At 36.4% G+C, this 9,638-nt stretch overlaps 1 non-coding gene across 1 annotated transcript; it reads right to left on the bottom strand.

The window, feature by feature from the left end:
• Positions 1 to 1,002: 1,002 nt before the first annotated feature.
• On the bottom strand, positions 1,003 to 1,166 carry LOC114616587. The gene has a single exon (XR_003710667.1). It is a non-coding gene; the product is annotated as a U1 spliceosomal RNA (small nuclear RNA).
• Positions 1,167 to 9,638: the final 8,472 nt, after the last annotated feature.

The raw sequence follows: 9,638 nt of genomic DNA, 5'->3' as shown, positions 1-9,638 counted from the left end.
CCAGGAGGTACCTAGGAGGTAAATAAAACTTCCCAGTGGGTGCATTTGTGAAGACAAAGACCTTCTGTAATGCTTAGATTTGTTGCCAACTTGACATAATCAAGAATAACCAGAGAACAGAGTTTCAGGGAGGGATTGTCTACATTGGGCTGGTCTGAGTTTGCAAGTTGTCTTATAATTGTATTGATTGACATTGATATGAAAAAACCCAACCTTACTCTTGTACCTTCTGGCAGCAGCCTAGATAGAGGGATAGGAAAGAAATAAAACACTATTTTGTCCTTTGAACTTCACTCTCCCTAGTTAATTCACTGGGCCATGTCTCTGCTGCTGCTGCTGCTGCTGCTGCTGCTGCTGCTGCTGCTGCTGCTGCTGATGATGATGATGATGATTCTTTCATTACTTTTGGAACCAGTTTCTTTGAGCTTCCAGTGTGGAACTAAAGGGCATCAGTTCTCCAGGCTTTATGCCTCGTGGACTAAGCGATTACTCAATTTCTGTGCTCCAAGAGCCAGCCATTGTTGAACTCCTCCAATCACATCGCTGAAAGCAATCAAATAAACTCTCTTTTAATATATGGTCATTTGCTCATCAGTATTCTACTAGGGAGCCCACATACTCTCTTCTTAAATATGAATAACAACTCCGATAGGCTGAGGGACCCAGAGGAAATCGAAGAAAAGCAGAGAACCCATTAGAGCAGGCCCTCTGCCTCTGCTTCCTGCCACCATGGCATGAGCTTGATGCTCCATTCTGTTCTTCCCCAACAAGGATCTGAAATCCCAAAACCAAGAGTCAACACCACCTCTTCCTCCTTTCATATATTTCCAGACTTGTTAAAGCAGTGAAAAGTCTGATTAATTCACTCAGAATCTCCAGATTCTATTTAATACGAAGACAATTATTTTTTGTTATCTGCTAGTTGGAATTTTTATTCAGTTAAAAGATGTTTTACACTTAGATAAAAATAAAGCAAGAAGTTCAGTATTTCTTTTTTTTAAACAGGGGAGAGCACGAACACAGTCCACCACTACCACAAATTATGCAGTCGAGTTTCCCACATTTGGGGAAATCGCAGGGGTCAGTACATCCGGAGTGCAATGGATAAGCCTCGCCTTGGGAAAACCACCTTTGTGATCATGGTATCTTCCCTGCCAGGTAAGTATGAGTTCAGTATTTCTACATATTACTTCAAAATAAATCCTGGTGTGCTGCACCACCCAACCCTCAACCTCTCCCCACTTAACCTCTGGTGATCATTCATCCATTTTCAGTGTTAACAATAAAGTTTCTACAAACCCTTCCCTTAGATTATAGAGTAGACACATATTTCTACACCATTTGGGACAAATACAAAGAGTGTGATTACTGGGTCATGTGGAACAGTACAGTGGATGCTGATTCCCACGTGCACAAGTGTGTTTTCATAATCAGGCAATGGGTGGTTTCCACAGTGGACTTAACTATTTCCTTACCACAGGAATTCACAAGTTTTATGATCTCTTTGTAATTTTTTTTATCTGTTTTGATAATCACCATCTTGACAGGTCTGAAACATGAAGTAAATTTCCTGATGAGTTATAATGACTCTTAAATATCCTCCATACATTACAACTGTTTACCTGAGTCATATTCACTTAATTCTGAATTTACAAGTATATAAAATCGTCATACACTCAAAAGGATTGACTGAATCTGGATTATAAAGAACATTAAAAACTGTCATATGTATAATTTAACCATTTATTAATGATAGAAACAAATTTTTATATTAAGGAGATGGATATGCTTGTGTATTTAAGATTTAAATCTCCGGAGCTTGACTCAGAAGAACATTGATTGCTCCTCTAGAAGACCATGTTTGACTCCCAGTGACTACACTACTCCCAGTGGCTCACAAACATCTGGAATTCCAGTTCCAGGAGACCTGACTCTCTTCAGGACCTTGTGAGTACAAGGAATACATGTGCACAGATGTACAGGTGGGCAAAATATGCATAAACGTAAATAAATGTAAAAAATAATGAAATATTAGCTAAATAATTGATACTTAATGGCATAGAGCAAATCTTCAACATTTTTGGAGTTGGTTATGTTTTTATAATCATCAGTGAGCAGACCAGTGCTTCATATTCTTATTTCATATCCATATGTCATAAAATGACAGAAGTGGGCTCATATTTGTCTCTCTAAGCTATTAAATACTATAGCTCTTAACATATTTCCTAACACTTTGTTTTAACTCCTGTATTTGAAAAAGCCAATTATTCATAATTTAATGTTGATGGAAATGTTTAAAGGAGAATTAGAACAAGCCATTATCTTGTAATATTTCTCTGAAAATCTACTTGTACTTACTTTTACATATATAAATGGACATACATCTATTAAGATGCTAAGTAATATTGAAGTATAATAAAGTCACTTGTTATAGCCCAGCTAAACACTTTCTCCACTAACAAGTAAGGATGCAGTATGCTTGACATTTTCTTTGTTAGTATGTATTCATTGTACATGGGACGGGGTTGCATAAGGACATTTTCCTAGAAGTATAGCATGTATTTTGACCATGTTCCCATTTTGTTCTCTCCTACCCTCTTCTCACTCCTTCATGTTGGATATCTTCCCCTCTTCAAAGAGTTTTAATGTCATATGTTTATCATGTTATAAAGACATACATGATTTTATATATGAAAGAAAATGGGATATTTGCCTGCACAAGATTAAGTTTGCTTAAGGTGATGCTCTCCAGTCACCATTTTTTTTCTGTAAGCATCATATTTTTTTCTTTTTACAGCCGAATGTATTTGTATACAAGGAAAAAAATAAGGTATAAAATATGTACAAATTAGTCAGAGCTGGAGGTACAGGCATACAGTCCAGCTATTCAGAAGGATGAGGAAATCTATGCTGCAGTAAAGGACAAGCATTAATATTGTTAAAGAGAATGATGGACAGCACTCATATTCTGCAAACGCAAATGAACATTTTTGTTCCCATTTACATTGTACCTGGTAGATGAGATGAAATGCCCTTTTACAATTTAATATACTTGGAAAAGCTTTAGTTTCTTTTTCCAAAACCTCTCGTTGGTCATTATCAATGTCTTGCAAGCATCAGCTCTTTCTGGACTTTAATTTGATATAATTCATTAGTCTTCCTGACACATCTTACAGATTTGTGCTAGCCTTTGAAATTGCCCTTGATTAACCTTCTATCCTAACTCTTTTGACTTTTTCTTAGAAAACTCCTGCTCCTTAGTAAAATAGAGCACCTATCCTCACTGGTGACTTGAGGTTCCTTCACATATTCTTTATTACAATAATTTCTGATTATAAATTCAGAACTCACCATGAGCCTTCTTATTTTCTCTTATGTCATTGCATTTTAATATTTTTCATAGTAGAAATTATACAACAAAACTTGTTTACACAGGATTTTCATTGCATTTGAAAAAAATCAAAGAAAAGCTAATCAAAAAAAGGGGAAAGTCCCAAACAAAACAGATAAATGACAATGCATTTCTAAATTGTATTTATACTATAAAGAATTTTGCATTTGGTTTTTTTATATATTTGATTCAATAAAGCATGAATTTGAGAAGTAATTTTCTACAAAGAGGTGAAAAGCTAAATATCTACTGCCTGTGATACTTCTGCCATCAGGACCCTTTCCAGGGTTGCAGTAATGTGAAATTGTGATACAGTATTCAGCAGGTAGAAGAGAAGTTCTAAGTTCCTTTCACTGGCACTAGAAAGGAAATAAGATGGTCCAAATGTTATTGTTGTTGTTGTTGCTGCTGCTGCTGCGGCTGCAATTGGATAGATAACTCTTAGCATGCCTAGCAATGAGCCTTGCGAAAATGAGAGGTGCTAGATGTTGCAGGTGTTTTGTGATCAACAGATAAAGGTAAATCTAATGTTATGGTTTGACTATGTCACAAAGACCTGCATTGAACTTGGAATCAATGAATTGATCGATTGGCCTTGTGTTTCTCATTCTTAAGTTCTTGGATCCTTCCTGTCTCTGATTCTTGTCTGCCAGGAGTTGAACAGCCTTTCCACATCTGTGGCCACTACTACACCCAATGCCACCAGACAATTGATTGTAGACTGAAACCTTTGAAAACATGAACACAAATAAGGCAATCTTCTGTTCAAGGTGCTTTCTCAGTTATTTGACAATATGAAAGGAAAGCCAGTGTCATAATTTATCATCATAAAGTCAAATCTCAGACTAAAATAAGAGATTCTGCATATGTCCAATCTAAAAACTGTGCTTTCCTCATAGGGATTATCACAACTTGGAATCTACTGAAAACCCAGGTAGTAAGACATAATTCTCCTAGTACAGAGGCTATTTTACATTCAGAGGCTATTTTACATTCTCATTTACTAGTTGACTACTAAGCATACCCTCCCACAATTTTAAAGTAATAGAATCTTGGGCTGAAGTTCTTGTTTGTTTTCTAACTCAAATACTCAGTTGTGTCTCATAAGCTCATTGTTCCAGTGGTCTTTTTCAGGTCCCTGAAGTCTACTGTTTTTTTCCCCACAGATAATACTGTTGCATGAATTTGGATTGTCAGTATACATCTTATCCATTCAACTATTCCTTTATCCTCTTGCAGCACTCATAGAAATACTCAAATCTAGGTTTCAATATTAACTATATTTCTGATATATTGTGGATTTATCTTTCTGTCTTTTGAACTCAGTTTTACATTACAAATGTTTTATTTGGGGAGTTGAGTGTGTACAATAAAATCTCATATCAGTTAATTGATGTGAGAAGACCTATCCTGAAAGTAGATGGTATCATTCTTTAGGTTTGAGTACTAGACTGTGTGCCCTGAGCACAGGCATGCATGCATTTATTCTCTTTCGATTCTTGACTGTAGGTATGACTAGCTGCATCAGTTTCCTATTGCCTTGTATACTCCACAGTGATGACTGGAACCTGTAACTGTAAGCCAAATAAACTCTTCATTCCCCACCAGAGATCTGACTCATTGAGCTGCCACTTGTAAGACCGAGAATCAATCGTTTCTTTGTAGTTGTAGTTTTATAACTATGTCTTAAGTGAATGATGAACATCTTGATATAGTAAGACAATAATTACAAGAACATGTTGATTTTTATTCACATTCTGTAATTCACATATCAGGTTAACCTGCAGATCGAAATATGGATGAGGTTCTTCTAGTATGGACAGAGGCTTGTTCCTAAGAATTAATAATAAAACAGGACTTAAAAAAACTTAAAAGAAATGAAGAACACAACTCTTTTAGAAGCACATAAGCATCCATTTACATAAAAATAGTATGATCATTACTGATCACTCTCATTGCTTCATTAAAGTCTATCTAAAAGAGTTAGTGTTTGAGACTATTTTCTTTATTCTTAAATCTTGTTTTTGTTGCATGATAATATGTATTTTTGAGAAAGTATCTCATGCCCATTTTTCAATGGTTTTCTTTAGTCTCTTCTTCAATTAGTGCTATTATTATAAGAAAATTAAAATTCAGAATCTGTAATAAGTTTTTGAAGAAAAAAGCAGGGAGTTTTTCCCTTCTGTCTAGAATTATAAAAGAAATGTTTTGGCTCTCAATCCTCACTTTCTCTGACTGCCTATATACAGCCTATCCTTCCCTGCCCCTTATCTTCCCAAATTCAGTTGGGAGCATTTCAAAAAAAGCCATTAACTAACTTTTTTACACTTTGATATTACATAATATTGATTGAGGTCAATAAGACTTATGGGGACATTTCTATGGGAGTCCAGATCCCTGACCCCAGCATTAATTTGCAGTTCCTTATCATAAAAAGAGCCTGGGTATTGATATGGAAATCAGGATGCCAAGTTCTGATGAGCTCCCACTTTCAGCAGTCATTCTTTAAAAGAACTGACCAGGGCTGCAGCTCTGCTTTGCAAGCAAAGATAAAGATTGTCCAAGGTCAGCTTGAGAGTGTGGCCTTGCTTGCACCTTGAAGCTGGAGCTTACACGCTCGGTGATAACAGGAGCAACATCTATGAAGGGAAAACCGTGATAGCCTATATCCCTTGCTCAACAAAAGTATCTCATTAGTTTGTTATTTTATTTGTTGTGGGATATTCCAATTTATTTTAGCAAATAGAATTGTTAACATTCTTTTTTAGTATTTGTGTGTCTGTCTTTCTTTGTGTGTGTTTGTGTCTGTGTACCTGTTTGTGTGTGTGTGTGTGTGTGTGTGGGCGTGTGTGTGTCTGTGTATATTTGTACACATGTGCCATGGTTTGGTTATAAATGAAAGTCAAAGAACAACTGTGCAGTCTATTATCCCCTTCTATCTATCTCATGGATTTTGGGAGAAAAATATTAACCTTAGCAATAAGTGCTTTTACCTACTTAGCCATCTTATTGGCCTGCAAATAGTGTCTTAAGGATGAAGAAATGTTTTAAGAAAACAATTGAATTATTTTTCATTGACTTGTACGGTTCATATAATTAAATCACTAGAATCCTAGAGTAATTATTTCGGTATAATAAATCATGGACATATATTTCATTAAAAATACAAAGACATACATAAACAGACATACAGACACACACATGAGGGAAGGCTCATCTGAACTAAATTGTAGTTACTTTGTATTTACACAAAATAAGTAATGATAGTAAATTTGTAATATCTATACAAAAATAGAAAAAAAAACCCTGATCTATATATGTTATGATATTTGGGAATAAAGATGATTAGATGATTACTAAATGCATTAGCAATTTTGAAACATTAATATGTATTAAGAGAAATCAGAAGAAGAAAGTAGGTAGTTATAAAGCTGATTTCTTAGGTCCCTAGGTGGGGAGCTGGCTCACCAGTAGTCTGCCATGAGTTGGTGTGGACACAGAAGAGATTCCCTCCCTCCAGTTCACCCCTTGTCACCTGTGGCAGGAGGGAAAGCTGGCCTGAGGGTTATGAGGGTAGGAGAGCTGGTTACAGCTCTTCCTGTCACCGGCTGCAGAACTCAGGAGAACAGCCTATACCTCACCTGGGCAGCACAGTAGAGTTGGTCCTGAGGGCATGAGAGTGGAGAGCTGTCCCTGCTTCTTGCTGGCTGCAACATTGGGTGAACTAGCCAGAATGGTGCTGATAAGGTTACCTTGGTAGTATGGGTATGGGAGATTTGGCAGGCTGACCAACTCAGCTACCACCCAGGCCTAGATCCAGGGTGAGCTGGCCCACCCAAAACCTATCCCATCTATGAATTGCTGGAGCACATGAAAGAGCCAGTCCTACAGATCCAAAGCTGCAGGATCTCCATGACCCAAGACAACAACAGGATATCTGAGAGGTGACCCTGTGATATATGGACAAACGTGTGACACCCTGGGACACACTTCAGCATCCATGATGAAAGTTAGTTCTTGTTGTTGTTTAGTTTTATTTTTTAATTTTTATTTATTTCTATTTTTTATTTTCTTCTGGGGGAGGTTATGAGGGAAGGAGTGAATGGAAAGGGATGGGGGATGAGTGAGGTTGGAGGCATGAAGGAAGATACATAGAAAATCAATAAAAAGTTTAAAAAGAGAGGAAGATGATGTGTTAAATAATCCTTCATGTATTCAGACCCAGTTAAGTGAAGACATCTGTCTCGGTTCTAGGATAATAAAAAGACAGTTAGCTCATCAGCTCACGTCTACTTACTGTCACTCTGTATAAAGTTCTTTGCCACATTTCTTGCAAAATTCTTGAATCAAACATGTTAAATTAGCAGTTAACGCACACACACTACCAGTCAGGCACACTCCAGATAAGAAGGGATGTTTTATAAGATCCTTACTCCTTATCCTCTGTATGCACATGCACATGCACGCACAAACAAAAAATAGGTAAGATTTTTCCGGTTCAAAGCTGTAAATTGAACTATATATTCTAGAGAAAGCCTGTCACAGAACCAGAAGGTAAAAGTCAAAGACATATTGAAGACATAAACTTCACAATGGTCGTAGTCAGACTGTTGCCTCTCACAGTATTCATGGGGAGGAAGAAATTTTGCTACTTTTTCCCCTTATTTTTTACTTTCCAATCTTTTGCTGATCAATACTTCTGTACAACGTAATAAAAATAAAATAGTAGAAAAATAAAAAGACATAAAAAATCCAGGACCAACATATTTAGTATGACACCAATAGGAATAAAATTATTGTGGGTGGTTGATACAAAAGGCTTCTCAATGGTGACTCATTGTCCATCCTTATTCCACTGTGGATACGTAACTCATGGTTTGTGAACCCTTGTACATTCTTTGAGCATTACTGGTTTAGAGTACCCATTAAGGAGCAGAAAAATAAAGGTCAAAATATACATACAGAGTCCTGCAAGTACTTGGATGGCAGGTACTGAGTAACTCCAGACTTAGAACTGGCTATCACAATAATGCCAAGGACCCTCCCACACAACCCTGGTACTTCACTAGCTCTCTCCACCCAGAAATTTGAATAGTGATTATCTGGCAAAGTATGAATAATGAAATCATAGTCACAACATATTACTTTAAACAAAAGATGAGGAAACAGTTGCACATTGATAAGAATTTCTTCCCCAATCATCCAACATGCACTGTATGTTATACAAATATGAAAGACAGTCACAGAGTGATTCTGGCCATTGAAACCCAGTTTTTGTTGTTCTTTGACTTATTTTTTGATTGGCTTGGCATATAATTATCATGCATGCTTGGCATGCATTATCAGCATGTAATGCACTCATGAGCTCACACTCATCAGCAGCCTTCCTGTTAATGAGATTATGGGGATCTGCTTCTAGGCTTGGATTGGAGTAATTCAAGTTCTAAATCTGAGTTTTCAAAACATGTGCAGTGATGGATGTCTATGACCCCAGAACTTTGGAGGCAGAGATAAAAAAAGAATGAATTTAATGCTAATTTGGTGTATATAGCAAGTTGGAGAAAGATTCTTGTTGGCCACATAGTAAAACTTTGTTTCATAAAAGAAAATCACCCATTTTGAACATGAAAATGAATGGGGAGAAATGTAATAAAAGCATAGATTTTTATTCATTAATTCATAAAGCTGAAACGCAAGTAAGCATGATTCCTACCTTGGAATATAGGGAATATGAGAAAAGAGAAATAAGATTTGGAGTAAAAATCTTTAGTTAATGTAATTTTGACCAGAAAAAAAAATCTGAAATACTTTAGTGTGATAATAGCAACATTATTCTGGATCTTAAGGAAGAAGCAAAGCTAGAGTCAGAGCAGAGTCATCTAAGACAATTGCCATTTATTTCAGGATATGTGGAAGGGACTGGAGGGTCCCAATTAGAGACATGACAAGTAAGTAAGACAATGGACATTGCAGTTATTTTTATCTGATCACTCCACGTTTGTCACATGTACTAAATTATCAGCTTCCGGTGAATGTGCACAAATGTGAGGTGTCAACTAGATTTTGAAAAGGTGTTTAGGGTAATTCTGTGATTAAAAACCTTAGGCAAAATTCACACTGAAATAACATTATCGATCCAAATATGTCTAGCTTAGAAAACAAATTTGAAAGTTAACTTTCTCAGCTCATATTCGTGAGCTTCTGCATGTGTCTTTCTGCAAACTAGGAGACTAGGTTCCTAAATTCA

Source organism: Grammomys surdaster, unplaced genomic scaffold, assembly GCF_004785775.1.
Source record: "Grammomys surdaster isolate TR1022 unplaced genomic scaffold, NIH_TR_1.0 332620, whole genome shotgun sequence".
NCBI classification, from domain to species: Eukaryota; Metazoa; Chordata; class Mammalia; order Rodentia; family Muridae; genus Grammomys; species Grammomys surdaster.
This window is presented reverse-complemented; position numbering and strand designations above follow the sequence as displayed.